Source organism: Dioscorea cayenensis, chromosome 15 (assembly GCF_009730915.1).
Source record: "Dioscorea cayenensis subsp. rotundata cultivar TDr96_F1 chromosome 15, TDr96_F1_v2_PseudoChromosome.rev07_lg8_w22 25.fasta, whole genome shotgun sequence".
Classification (NCBI taxonomy): domain Eukaryota; kingdom Viridiplantae; phylum Streptophyta; class Magnoliopsida; order Dioscoreales; family Dioscoreaceae; genus Dioscorea; species Dioscorea cayenensis.
Window position 1 is genome coordinate 4473652 of NC_052485.1, and position 15339 is coordinate 4488990.

At 39.1% G+C, this 15339-nt stretch overlaps 1 long non-coding RNA gene across 2 annotated transcripts; it reads right to left on the bottom strand.

Moving 5' to 3' along the window:
• On the bottom strand, nt 1–867 carry LOC120276706. Of its 2 annotated transcripts, none has more exons than XR_005541356.1 (5): nt 818–867; nt 680–724; nt 534–593; nt 293–345; nt 1–197 (listed from the first exon to the last, which is right to left on the bottom strand). It is a non-coding gene; the product is annotated as an uncharacterized LOC120276706 (long non-coding RNA). The 2 variants fall into 2 exon arrangements; XR_005541355.1 differs by having other exon boundaries at nt 2–197; nt 293–349.
• Between the last annotated feature and the right edge of the window lie 14472 nt (nt 868–15339).

The window sequence follows — 15339 nt, forward strand, 5'->3', positions numbered from 1 at the left end:
TAAGTGATTTGGGCATAGGGAGCTGTAAAACCTTGTACCTTATCTAGATAGAAAGTATTCACTTGATTCAGGAGTAATCCCTACCTCAAAAATGATCCCATCCAAGGCCATGGCATTACTTGCTTCTTCAACTGATCTCATCTCCACAAAAGCAAACTTCTTTTCATGATTTATATACACATTAACAACAGCATCACCTACATAATTAAATAATAAATAGATAAAGATGATCACTGATGTATAGATAAAAGAAGGAAGCATCACTAGTAAAACCCATTATAAGAAACCAAACCTGGACCAGCAGTATTCCCTCCAATAGCAGACATCACTTGGCTGAAGTAGCAACTGACTGCAAACGATAAAATATTAGATTCCCCAGTTTTTAAAAAAAGGTGACAAAAAATCTAATATGTTACAAGTAGAACACAAAGATATGGCAAAGTGATTGTTAATACAAAGAAAGGATGCATCTACAAAAATCACTTCACAAGAACAGGACAAACAAAATATTAAATTCAAGGTGAACAAAGAACCTGCTCATTTGCAGTAGGTGAAAGACCTCCAACATACACACGACGAGCATGTCGAGTTGCCTGTCAAGAATACAATTTAATTAGGAAGCAACCAACATGAAATTGTTAACCAATATGGCACCAACTTAAAATTGTTATTACCATACCTGTTGTGTCATTGCCTGAACCGGCATCACAGATAAAGCTGGGAACTGCATGATGCACACAAGAAATATTTCAATACATACATATAAGTAAAACGAGTAAATTTCAACTTAGTGACACAAAAAAAAAGGGTCAATAACCTGGCCAGTTGCCAAAGGAAACATATTTGGAAACATCCCAGGAATGGAAAAATTCAAACCAACACAAAATTGGAACAACTAAAATTTGATAACCTCACACAAAGTAATTAGTTTATCTATTTTTATTGGTAGTGGAAAAACAACATAGCTTTGTTTGTGTGTAACATGGACAAGAATGAGTTAACATTTGAAGTTAAATACAAAACAAGAGATGAACTGCAATTCCACCAGGTCATTGTTAATTATCCATGCACACAAAAACATTAACACAACTAGCTATTCTTCAAGCAAGCCATGACAAAATAATTGCTCGGGGCAACCAAATACAAATTATACATATAATAAGCACACAATTAAAATCAACACGCCATGAAAATTTCAACAAATTGGTAGAGAGAACAAAAATTGCATGCACTTGGTTAAGCAAATGGACTTGACACCTTTCATTCAAAGAGCATATAATGAAAAGTTAATTCTAGCAACCAGTTTTAAAAATGTTCAACATTATCAACTCCTATCTAGACAATCTTGCAGTAGTTAAAATTCAAACCAAATTTAAATTTCTATCTGAAATGAGGTGATAATTTCTTGGTGAGGAACATATACTTAAGGGTGTGTGGTTGGGGATAAACCTCATTTCCAGACAAAACAACCCAAAGTTATCCCACTAACATTCTTCCACAAGATTTAATTATTTAATAATTGAATCTAATAATTAATTTTTAAAAATTATTAATATTAATACATCCATCATTATTAGAAATTTAGAAAAGCTCAGAAGTGCTTTTTTATAAGTTAAGCACTTCTGGGCTCAAAAAATCATGTTTGTATTAGCTTTTCTGCAGAAGCAAAAGCTGATAAAAAAGCTGAAAAACAGCTTTTTTGAGAAGCTAGTCTTGTGGTGCTTTTGGAAAAAACACTTCTTAGAAGCTATTTTGGAGTTATTAAATTACTAGGTTACCCTTATCAAATAAAGAAATGACTATGCTTTTATATTTTTTGTTTTTTCAATAATAATAATTATGATTATAATTATAATTATAATCATAGTACATTAGTATTAGTGTTAGAATTAGTACATTAATATATTAGTATTAGTATGTTAGTATATTAGTATTAGTACTAGTATATTAGTATATTTGTATTAGTAATAGTATTATTATTAGTATATTAGTATTTGTATTCATATTAGTATTATTATTAATATATTAGTATATTAGTATTATTATAATTATTAGGATATTATTATTATTAGTATATTAGTATTAATATTAGTATGTTAGTATATTTGTATTTGTATTAATATATTAGTATTCGTATTAGTATTCATATACTATAATTAGTATATTAATTAGTATTTGTATTCATATTAATATTATTATTATATTTGTATTAATATTAGTATGTTAGTATATTAGTATTAGAATTAGTGTTATTATAATAAACCAATGAAGGCCCATTTTAGTAATTTGACATTGAAAAAAGTCCTTTCAAGAATGCATATCCAAACAACTTTACATATATAAAAGTGCTTCTATATTAACATATCCAAACATAAAAATATAAAAAAGCACTTAACTTACTCTCATAAGCACTTTTTTTAAAAGTCCTTCTACCAAATTTAAAAAAAAGCACTTTTTTATTAAGCTAATCCAAACAAGGCCTAAGTTAAAATTTTCATCAACTCCAAATAAATTTTCCCACCGACACAATTTCAAAAACTACTACCTTCATCACCTAAAGCACACCAAAGTAGTTTACCATACATTTTGGAGGTATCCTTGTCCTACTGTTGGATATTTTATACCAAGAAAGAATTGTCCACATATGACGCAAGAATTCACCCTTTGCAAAGTGAAAACATAATTTAAGTCATAAAATATCAATCCTTAATTTTGCAATAATAAAATTAAAGAATGACCAATTGCCTAATTGTGTGTCTTCTTTATATGATATCTCACACAGTATGCTACAAAATTCAGCATTCTATGGTTACTTTCAGTTCAACATCAAAAATAAAAAGTTGAAAGTCCATAATTACCCAGATCACAAAATGCAACCCTATAGTTTTACGTTATGATTTACCTCTTTGATCTTGAGTGAGATCGTGATCTTGATCTGTGATCAGATCTACCTTTTGAACTAGATCGAGACCTATGCCTACGACGCCCCTCCCTTTCTCTTTCAAAGTCCCTGTGCCTGCCATGTTCATGAACTTAGAAAAAGAAAACTTGCACAGTATAAATAAAACACAAAATGGGCAATTCATATGAAAAGTTAAGCATGATATCCAAAAGACAAAATAAGCATACAAGGCTTGCCTCATAAAGACAATAATCAACCAAACCAACATTATCCCATTAACATATCAATTAAAAACAGAAATAGAGCAGTTTGATAAAAATAATAATAATAATAATAAAGAAATGGAAAATTCAGACACATACCAGATAGAGAGCACACACTAACAACACCAAATGAGTACAATAAGGCATAGTAGAATTTTAAGTTTAAAGCAATTACACAGAAGCAAGGTTTAAAAAGGAGAACGAGGCGTACGCCTCAAGGTGAGGCGCCACTATGACCAGTGGCGGAGACTACGCTTCAACCGGGCGAGGCGCTCAGCCTTAAGGCCGTGAGCCTCGAGACGTACGACCATGAAGAAAAGAAAAGCAAGTGGCCAAGTTTCAGAAAGGGGCGGTCACAGAGACCGGAGAGAACACGGACAATGGCGGAAGGGGGATGCCAGTGGTGGTGGGGGATTGCTTTGAGCTGGTGGTGGCGGGTTTCGTTGAGGACCTGGGGTCTGCTTCGGAATCGGAAGAGTGTGGTGATGATGAGATGGACGGATGGGATGAGAGGAAAGAGACAGTGTGTACATTGGAAGCTAGGGTTTTTTAACAATCATCAAATCATCAACGGCTGAGATTATTCCAAAATAATAATTAATTATAAAATATATATTTTAATAATTTATCAAAGATGTTCAGTTGTTCACTACCGATCTCTCTAGTTAAGAATTATTAAAAATATTTATAATTTAAATATTAATTTAACACTAATAATTAATATAAATTAACTATTATTCTTTATTCATTATCTACAAATTACTTAAAATTATTTTCTTGATAACATATTATATAAATAATTATTTTTAATGATGATTGATAATCATATCCAATCCAATGAAATCAAAGATATGAAATCAAAACACACTCTCTAAATACAATGAATCAATTATTTTAATGAATTTTATGATTATTTAGTCTATTTTGTCAATTATTATTTACAATTTTAAGTTTTTGTTAAGCCTTACGCCTCACGACCGCGCCTAGCCTCATAAAAGCAAAACACGTCTATGTATGCCTTTCACCTTTTTAAACCTTGCACAAAAGTATCTAAAACTTACCATAGTTAATTTTAACTCATTGTTGGCTTTAATTACTCTATAACCAACAAATTGCTTGGATAAAAGAAACTTTTGGTGGCTGAAAAGGTATAGTAAGGGCTACCGATCCATTGTAGAACAAAAATAAAACAAAATAAATAAATGCCACTCATAAATGGAAAACAAACAAACAAGTATAACACTAAGGGGGCGTTTGGTTCACAGTAATGATATATTACCATGGTAATGAGATTACCATGGTAATATGATCGGGAATGTTATATGCCTGGGAATGTTGTGGTAATGTGAGATTACCATGTTTGGTTGAGAATTTATATTACTAGTAATCTTTCATTACTATGTTTGGTTAGTCATAGTAATCACCACAATAATATGTCAAATTTACCAAAATACCCTTACATATAAAATTTTGAAAAATATAATTTAAAGTATTTAGATAAATAAATAATTAAATTATAATATTAAAAATTATTTTTTTCACAATTTTTAAAATACCTTTGTATTTATCAAAATACCCCTACATATAAAATTTTTAAAAATATAATTTAAAGTATTTAAATAAATAAATAATTTAAATTATAATATCAAAAAATTAGTTTTTTTACAATTTTTTTAAATACCTTTGTATTTACCAAAAATACCCCTATGTATAAAAAAATTTGAACAACTTAATTTCAAGTATTTAGATAAATAAATAATTAAATTATAATATCAAAAAAATTATTTTTTTACAATTTTTTTAAAAATACCTTTGTATTTACCAAAAATACCCCTACATATAAAAAAATTTGAAAAAAACTTAATTTAAAAGTATTTAGATAAATAAATAATTATTATAATATAAAAGATAATTTTTTTCACAATTTTTTTAAAAATATATTTGTATTTATCAAAAATATCCCTACGTATAAAAAAATTTGAAAAAAACTTAATTTAAAGTATTTAGATAAATAAATAATTAAATTATAATATTAAAAAAATAATAAAGGAAAAATAAAAAAACTAGGGAGTGTAATAAGGAATTAGATTAAATGAGTGGGGGGTATAATTGGAAAAAATACATGTCGGATTACCACCAACTTGGTAATCTGGATGGACACTGTTTTGGTGGTAATGTGATTACCACCTTACTTGGTAATATTTCACTATTGGTAATTTTACATTACCATCAACATTACCATCGCTATAAGACCAAACATGGTAATCGAGCAGATTACTGATTCCGGTAATGTTTGCACATTACCGTGAACCAAACGCCCCCTAAGGGGAAAGGTAAGCAATATACCTATAATAATCTCAACTATGACGCCAGTGACAGTCATCAGATCTCTCATCTCACTCTTCTCCCGATGATGGCGGTCCCGATCCCTGTCCAGTTCTCTATCTCTATCCTTTTCCTTATCCACCCTCTGTCATCCCGCTCCCTCTCTCTCTCTATCTCTCTCTTTATCCCTATCTCTATCTCTATCCTTTTCCTTCTCCTTTTCCCTCTCCCTGTCTCTGCTTCTTGAGGACCCCCTTTCATGTTCATGAGAATCATACTGCAATTCAAGAATTAACTTAGCAATCTTTGGAAAAAGAAAAAGAAAAGAAAACCCCCTCCAAAAAAGGAAATTTCAATTCAATCACCAGCATAAAAAATTTAAAAATGAATAAATAAATCAACCCATAAGTGCTAATTCAACTCTCCCGCAATTGCACAAAAGCCATATAAACTTCTAGGAAAATAAAAGAGGGATTTCAGTCATAAACACAACTAATAAAATCTTCAAGAAAAAGGATATCCGGCAGTAAGAATCGAAGCTATAGAAAACTATATACCCTAGCTCATCTAAGATTTTTGTTAGGTAGGAAAAAGACTATTCGGACATACAAACAATGAAGAAAACCAGAACCCTAGTTCCCCTTTCACACGATCACACAAAAGCCCCAACTCAAACAAATTATTGAAAAAAAAAAAGACAAAATCGGCACATAAACATCAAACAAAATTCTCTTAAAAAAAAACTCCAGTACTAGAATTGCCTACAATAAAATCCAAGAAATCACAAACCCTAGTTGACCTCTCCCGCAATTTCATAAAATTCACACCCCTTGCAAAAAGAAACCACACGATTCGCATTTAAAAAAAAAACTAAGCGAATGTCACACCCTCGAAGAACAAAAAATCAATCGAATTGCAAGATATAGAGAAGACGATTACTTAGGATTTGGGATCTCCAAATTCATCAAAACCACTACCGCCACCACTTCGTTCGCTGGCACCATAGTCTCCATAACCATCATTGTTGCCATCGTACCTCCCATCATGGTCCGCCATGATCCACCACCAATCTCTCTCACCGCGGCTCGCACCGCTGCTCGCACCGCTGCTCTACCTTCGCCGAGCGAGAGAACGCAAAGGGTGTAGGGTTTGTTACTAGGGCATCGAAAGCTCAACGAGTCAATATATTTGGTTTATTTAAGAGTAATGCTATATTGAATGAACAAAGCACACGAACCAGTCACACAACTGATGTGGCTGGTGACGTGGACATTTGATTTTTTTTTTAATTTAAAAATAAAAATTTAAAAAACTAAAAAGGGGAGAAACAAAGTAGGGCATCTCTCTCGGGGTCCTCTCTCTCTCTCGAAAAATTAGGGCATCTCCCGGTCATGGCGACCGCCGCTTCCCTCCCCTTCTCTCGGCGGCCGTTCAAGCCACCTCCTCCTCCCCCGTCACTTCCCTCTCCGGTTGCCGTCACTTCCCTCTCCGGTTGCCGCTCCCGTCGCTTCCCTCTCCGGTGGTCGCTCCTGTCGCTTCCCTCTCCGGTGGCCGCTCCCATCGCTTCCCTCTCCGGTGGCCGCTCCCGTCGCTTCCCTCTCCGGTCGCCGCTCCCGTCGCCGGGACGGAGCCGGGAGCTGGGGAGGGAAGCGCCGGCCGGGAGGGAAATAGCGGCCAGGACGGGCGCCGGGAGCTGGGGAGTGTTAAAAGAAAATAGCGTGTCATATCTTGTAATTTGTGTTGAGTCATTGGGTCAACTATCATGTAATCGTGCATTATGTGTGGCATGAATTTAGGCTTGTGACCACGTCCTCAGGGAACGTGATGATCTGCTCAACTGCGTCAATAGGGGTGTTGGGCAGATCCTACTTCCTTGGATCTTATGTAATGTCTTGGCTATATAACTGAGAAGTAATCTAAGAGCAGAAAAAATTGAGTTCAGTCAATTCAATTCACTTGTGATTTCTTTCATGGTATCCGAGCCCCGATCTACTCTACGCTAATCCTCTTTCTCCACTTCAATCATGGCTGATAACAACAGCGCCGGCGCTGTCATCTCCGATTCCTCAACGACGCAGGCTGGAATCCTTCCAGTCCCGGCGTTCAACCAAATGATCACCGTCAAGCCCTCCGGTGACAACTACCTCCTGTGGACGGCGCAACTGTTCCCCTACCTGAGGAGCCAAAGGCTCATGGGGTACATCGACGACACCAACACGCGTCCGGTGTCCATCATCACGCAGAGTGGTACCGATGGCATCGCGTGACCCTTTGCCAACCCGGAGTACAACCGTTGGTACCAGCAAGACTAGCTTGTGATGAGTGCAATCCTCTCGTCTCTCACCGACGGAGTACTCGCTCAGGTTGTTGGTTGCTCCACTGCTCGCGAAGTTTGGTGTGCCATCGAAAGGGCGTTCGCGGCTAGTTCGCGAGCTCAAGTTATGCAAATCCGCATGCAGCTGGCGACAATCCAGAAAAAGGACATCTCCGTTAACGACTACTTTCGCAAGGTCAAAGGGCTCGCCGACACACTCGCAGTGATCGGCAAGAGCCTAGAAGATGATAAGGTGATCGCCTACATGCTGCGAGGACTGGGGCCAAAGTATGATCCCCTCGTGACAAGCCTCACCACGCGGACCGACGTTATCACCATCAACGACGTCTACGCTCACATGCTCAACTATGAGCTGAGACTCGAGCACAATAACACCAACATTCAAGTGAATCAAGTGAACATGACCCAAGGACGCGGAGGCGGCAGTAACGGCGGCCGCGGCCATAGTTGTGGCCGTGGCAATAGCGACAACCGGAATTCCGGTGGGCACACTTCGGGCAAAAGCCCCAATCAGGGGAATTCGAACCAGGGTTGGAAGAAACAGCTCTGCCAGATTTACTTCCGCGACAATCATGATGCATCTCGTTGTTATCACCGCTTCGATCACAACTATGTTGCTAACGACGCCCAGGTTGCTGCAGCTGCAACCAACAGCTACACCATCGACTCCAACTGGTATGCAGACACGGGCGCAACTGATCACATCACCAACGACCTAAAGTGCCTGACAACCAAGGAGTGCTACACCGGCAATGATCGTGTTCAAGTCGCCAATGGTGCAGGTTTGTCCATTGCTCATGTTGGTAATTCATCGATTACTACTGCTCGTCGCCCTTTAAAACTGAAAAACATTTTACATGTACCGAAAATCAATAGACACCTTCTCTCTGTCCACAAACTTGTTTCCGACAATGATGCCTACATAGAGTTTCACCCTAATTTTTTTCTTATCAAGGACCGGGCCACAAAGAACATTCTTCTTAAGGGAATCTGTCAAGATGGCCTCTACAACATTCCAAATAATCCACCCAGGCGAGCCCTTATTTCTGTCAAAGCCTCTTCTGAACTTTGGCATCGTCGACTGGGACATCCTGCACCTGCAGTTGTTCATCAGATCTTAGCAGAGAATAGCCTTGTTGTAGTCCAAAATAAAGAGTCTAGTGTTTGTAGTGCTTGTCAGCAAACCAAGGCTCATCAATTGCCTTTTGTTCTTTCCTCACATGTTTCATCAAGCCCTCTTGAACTGGTACGCACCGATGTTTGGGGACCAGCTCGAGTCTCTGTAAGTGGCTATCGCTACTATGTAAGCTTTGTTGATGATTACAGCAGGTTTTCTTGGATTTATTTCCTCAAAAACAAGTCTGATGTAGAATCCATTTTTCTTCAATTCCAATGTCATGTTGAACGATTACTAGGTAGAAAAATTCTTGCTGTACAATCAGACTGGGGTGGTGAATACCACCGATTGCACAAGCACTTTACTCGCGTAGGCATAACACATCGAATCTCTAGTCCTCACACACATCAACATAATGGTCTTGTTGAGCGAAAGCACAGACACATAGTTGAGACAGGCATATCACTCTTAGCTCAATCTATTATGCCAATTCGATTTTGGGATGAAGCTTTTCACTCTGCTTGCTACCTCATTAATAGGATGCCAAGTCATGTGATCCATGGAGACACAGCTTTACACCGTCTCCTTGGAGTAAAGCTTGACTACAAATTCATGAAAGTGTTTGGGTGTACATGCTGGCCCAACCTGAGAGCTTACACCCCAAACAAACTCAGCTTCAGATCCAAAGAATGTGTGTTTGTCGGTTATAGTGCTAGTCACAAGGGTTACAAATGCCTTGATCGACAAAGCGGGAGAATTTATATCTCTCGAGATGTTATTTTTTTGATGAGAATGTTTTTCCCTTCCAAACTCAACAACATCGGGATCCCAATTTTCCTACACAAACACTTCACCAACCAGTGCTACTTCCCTCTGTCACAAATCCAAACCAATACACCGAATCTTACCTGACTGACACAAACCCGAAGACAGAGAACCCCGTCAACATCTCCTTCGATGAACTCCATCAAAGCGATTCGAGTGGTTGATGATTTATCTACTGACAATGGACCTAATGAAAATGTTGTTGATCAAATTGGTATAGCTATTTCTGAAATTGCAGGTTCTCCCAGTACTCTAACGGAAAATTCAGCGGCAGCCACTCTTATGTCGAGAGCCCTCGAAAGACAATGATGCTCAACGACCACATCACCCAATGAGAACAAGGCTTAGAGACAATATTGTCAAACCCAAAGAGTACTGCAGATGGGAACCCCATGCGATATTGTGCGATGAGCTCACACACGATCGACAAAGCATATACCTGCAGAACCGAGTACTTATGTTGAAGCAATGCAACATGATCAGTGGAAACAAGCTATGGATACTGAATATTCAGCATTACAAAAAAATCAGACCTGGACACTTGTTCCTCCAAAGAAAGGAGTGAACCTTATTGACAGCAGATGGGTGTTCAAGGTCAAGAGGAAGGCCGATGGTTCTGTGGATCGCTATAAAGCCAGGTTAGTAGCCAAAGGATTCAAGCAAAGGTATGGGGTTGACTATCTAGACACTTACAGTCCAGTGGTTAAACCAACCACCATTAGAGTTATTATCTCACTGGCTATTTCCAGAGGTTGGAAGATGAGGCAGATAGATGTGCAAAATGCCTTCCTGCATGGTTTTCTGAAAGAAGTTTATATGTCTCAACCCCCTGGTTATGAGAGCTCACAAGTACCTTCAAATTACATCTGCAAGCTCAACAAAGCACTATATGGACTGAAACAAGCCCCCCGTGCTTGGCACTCATGTCTGACTGACAAACTACTGAGCTTGGGGTTCAGTCCATCACAAGCTGACGCGTCTTTGTTTATTCTTAAGCAAAATTCACTCATAATGTACATGCTGATCTATGTTGATGATATAATTATTGTGAGCTCATCCTCAGTTGCCACTGACAAACTTATTCAACAATTGACAGTGGATTTTGCAGTGAAGGACTTGGGAGAGCTAAACTACTTTCTTGGTGTAGAGGTTATTCCTGACAAAGGTGGAGTTGTACTGTCACAAAGAAGGTATGCTCAAGATCTTCTGAAACGAGCCAACATGGATAAGTGCAAGCCAATCTCCACCCCCATGGCAACCAATGAGAAATCACCAGAGATCAGTGGATCGAGTTAACGGTGAAAAATCAATTTCAGATGACAGAGCATTGTCGGAGGGCTACGATGACGACCATAACAAGACCAGATCTCTTTTTGTAGTAAATAGAGTATGTCAATTTATTCGGACACCCACGGACAAACATTGGGAAAGTCATCAAAAGAATACTCCGTATGTGAAGGGGACAGATGGTCATGGATCGAAAATTCAAAGAATCAACCAATGATATATTGAGTCGTTCTCGATGCCGATTAGGTGCTCTCCTCAAGATCGACGCTCCACTAGTGGGTTTCATGCACTGTTGGGATCAAATCTTATATCGTGGAGTTCACGAAAACAGCAAACCGTCTCGAGATCTAGCACTGAAGCCGAATGCAAGGCCATTGCAAATGTGACAGCTGAACTCATATGGCTTCAGACCTTACTCAGAGAGCTTGGCATTTATCAGTCTTCAGCGCCTATACTGTGGTGTGACATTCTTGGTGCAACGTATCTCACGTCCAATCCAGTGTTCCATGCTCGCACGAAGCACATAGAGGTGGATTTTCACTTTGTCCGGGAACAAGTTGCTCGTCAAGCACTAAATGTTCGTTTCATTTCTTCAAAGGACCAGCTAGCTGATGTTTTTACCAAGGCGTTGCCCAAGGCTCTATTCACGCAGATTTGCCACAATCTCAACCTAGTACAACGAGGCTGTGATTGAGGGGGACTGTTAAAAGAAAATAGCGTGTCGTATCTTGTAATTTGTGTTGAGTCATTGGGTCAACTATCATGTAATCGTGTGTTATGTGTGGCGTGAATTTAGGCTTGTGACCAGCCCTCGGGGAACGTGATGATCTGCTCAACCGCGTCAATAGGGGTGTTGGGCAGGTCCTACTTCCTTGGATCTTATGTAATGTCTTGGCTATATAACTGAGAAGTAATCTAAGAGCAGAAAAAATTGAGTTCGGTCAATTCAATTCACTTGTGATTTCTTTCAGGGAGGGATCGGCGGAGGGAAGCCGCGGCCGGGACGAAGCCGGAAAAAGGGGAGGGAAACGCTGGCCGGGAGGGAAAGAGAGAACCAAACGAGAAAGAGAGAAGGGAGTGCATCACGTGGGTGTTTCTCCCTTTTTAGTTTATTTATAAATTATCGAAAAGTCTCACGCCACCATATCGACCATGTGGGTCGGGTTCGTCGTGGTTTGTTCGTTCAATATAGCATTACTCATAAATTAAAGGGAGTTAACTTGTTATCGGGTTTGAGTTAAACCCGAATCCGACCCAGTTGCAAGATCTGCTTCGACTTATATTTGAGATTTTGAGTGGCTTGTTGGATAAAGATTATAGCTTCCTTTTTAATAATTATTAAATTATTTTCAAATAATAATTTGAGTTTATTTTGAGGATAATATTGAATAAACAAACCAGTGAATTTTTTTTTTAACTCCATGATTTTTTAATAAAAAATATGTTTCATTGAGTTTTGAGATGTGATGTTTTTTTATTTATTTTATTTTTGAATTGTCCTGCAGTAGTAATCACAATTATAGTCCATTTATTATATATGTATATGTAGATATGTATTTATTGAGTATGAGATAACTACTTTGTTTTCAATGAGTTAATATTTATTTTATATATTTTTAATTTTTAGTGGAAATTGCCAAAAAAAACCCTTTAAGTTTGTAAAATTGTCAAAAACACCCCATTAGTTTTGCAATCCCCAAAATCCCCCTCCTTTTAAACTCTATGTTTTTCAAACCCCCAAACCCTGTAACGGATGTGAACGGAGTGAGTTTCAAATTTTTTGGACGAAAATGCCCTTGCATGGGGAGTCGTGGCTGCAGCCATCTCGGCGATTTGAGAGGAAGTGGGCGGTTTTCCGTAGGGTAACCCCGAGAGACGAATTTATTGGAGCCGTTTAATTGCTTTTTCTCAACTCACGTCTTGACTTTTCCATTTCGAAAGCTCGTCTCCGGAAGTTGTCTCTCTGCGGCAAGCCTCTGTAATCGGGACATTTCATCGCCTTTTCCCTTTTCCACCGGTATCTCGAAGGAGAAGTCCTCCAGCCAACTAGTTGGCATTTCATCGATTTGAAATCTAAGGTATTGAGTATGGTTTTATGTTAGCGTGCTACATAAAGAAAGATTTTTCGGTTTTGTTTTGTGCTCTGCTTTTTGTTGGAAGATATCAAGTCTGCAGGGGGATTTCGATCGGGGTTTTGTTAGTCTGCAGGGAGATTTCTCGGCTGGGGTTTTGTTTTGTTTTGCATTTTCGTATGTATACACTATCGAATTAGTTTTTTCGATTGTTATGATTTGTGTAATATTTATAATGTACATTTCTCGCTTTCGTTTGATATGGTTTGCAGCTTTTACAAAACGAGGTTGACGTTTAAGAAATGAGATGTTACAGCTTTAACATTTGTTGTCCCTGCTTAAGTATTCTCGCCTCTGTTTAACAAAATGGGTCTCTATTTAACATTTTATATCTCTCTTAATAGCGAGAGTTTACCGCTTTAAAACCTTATATTTCCGGCTAAACTTTTTATCAATACTTGCATGTTGAATGTGTTGTTATTGCCGCGAGCTTGTGATTATGGCGGTCAACCTAGTTAATGTCGATGCTATTTGACACGGTAGTGGAGACTTTAGTGAATGAAAAATAACATGACCCCTCGACACATCGGGAGATTATTCGGACGGACACCGCTTTTGCAGCTCACTGAGCTAGAAGCTATATACCAAGAGAGAGCCCTTCTGATTCTCTCTTTTTTGCAAAGGTACGATGGTCGCACTAATAAATTCGAGGATCGGGGGAAAGCCTGCTGGAGTTTCGGACCTCAAGATGTGGCCCTCGTGCTTGAGTCTGCGTTGCGATGGCGACGCAGCGGTGGTCTTCAGGAAAGAACAAAACCAGGTCAGGGCGTTCGAAGGGCGGTATCTATCAAAGACCTACGAGAGACATCGAGACTTCATCAGAGAGCACTCACATGCAACTTGTTCGACAGAGGGAGAAGAAGATAATTTCGTCAAACTCGATGGTGTACCTCATGGGGACAAATCCCTCTTCCCAAATACATCATGCTCGGTTCCGAATCGGATCGCTGATTACGCCGATGATCTACCAACCATGGGGCGATCTGCATGGGCGCAGCGACGACTAGTGGCTTATGGAGGATATTCCATGGCAAACCGCACCGAGTGCAAGAGATAGATGCTGCCGGAAGAAGACCAACATGTGGTACACATGAAGGGTTGCTCTATCGAGCTAAGCGTCTGTTTCTACGAAATGACCGAACGGGAAGAAAGTCCCAGTTTCTCGAGCAAGATCCCAAGGATGCTCGTGCTACTGGTGAAAGTACTTACTCTAGCAAGCGACGCGTGAGAAAGCGAGCTTGTCGTCACTCGATGGAAAAGAGGTAATAAATCATGGACAATGTTTAACATAAGTCTTTAACGCTTTAAACATTTTATTTAGCGTCTTAACTTTAGTATTTACCAGTTTAACTCTTATTCATACTTGATTTAAATATTTTGTTTCTCAGCTTTAATTATATTCTATAACGCTTAAATATATAAACACTTGCTTTTAAATATAGTTTTTATAGTTTAAAATGAATGATTTCACGAAATTGTTTGGTTTATATATGTTAGTTTCCCGAAATGGTTCCGCTGAATCGTCTAAGAAGAAATATTTGTCGAGCCAACTCAGCCGGATGGATCGCCATTGCTCTGGGAACCACTGCTCAAGGCGACGATGAGAGGGTAGCCTTCATCGTGCGCTACTGGACGCCTGCTCTCCTACTTCCGACCCACCACGCGACGCATTCCTCGACGCCAGGAGAAGCCCTCCCCACCCCAGCAGATTGCAACAACCCCCTACCACGACAACGAGCGGTCCCCGAGTGTGGCAGCCCCGACCATGGCAGAAACCCTCCGACTCAGCAGTCAATCGGTGACATTAAAGGCGAGGATGTCACCGCAACTCTTATGCGCAGCATGCGGATATTGATGATCCAGTCGGCTTGTCGCCAGTGTCGGTAGGCCCCGAAGGACGTTCACTAACTGCCGCTCCATCCCTCGCAAAGCACACGGACGAACGAGGCGTCGGAATTTGACGACGAGGGCATCATCGGGAAGGTCATTCCCAGCTGACGCACATTCGAAGAGACTTGCGAAAAAGAGGAGAACACATCGCTTCGCTCTCCACCGCCGGCTAACGATGAAACAATATGCAACACCATCGGTGCAGATCCGTTGTTGATGAAGGACATCGTGAGACGACGTCGTGCTGCCTGCTGAGAAGGCGG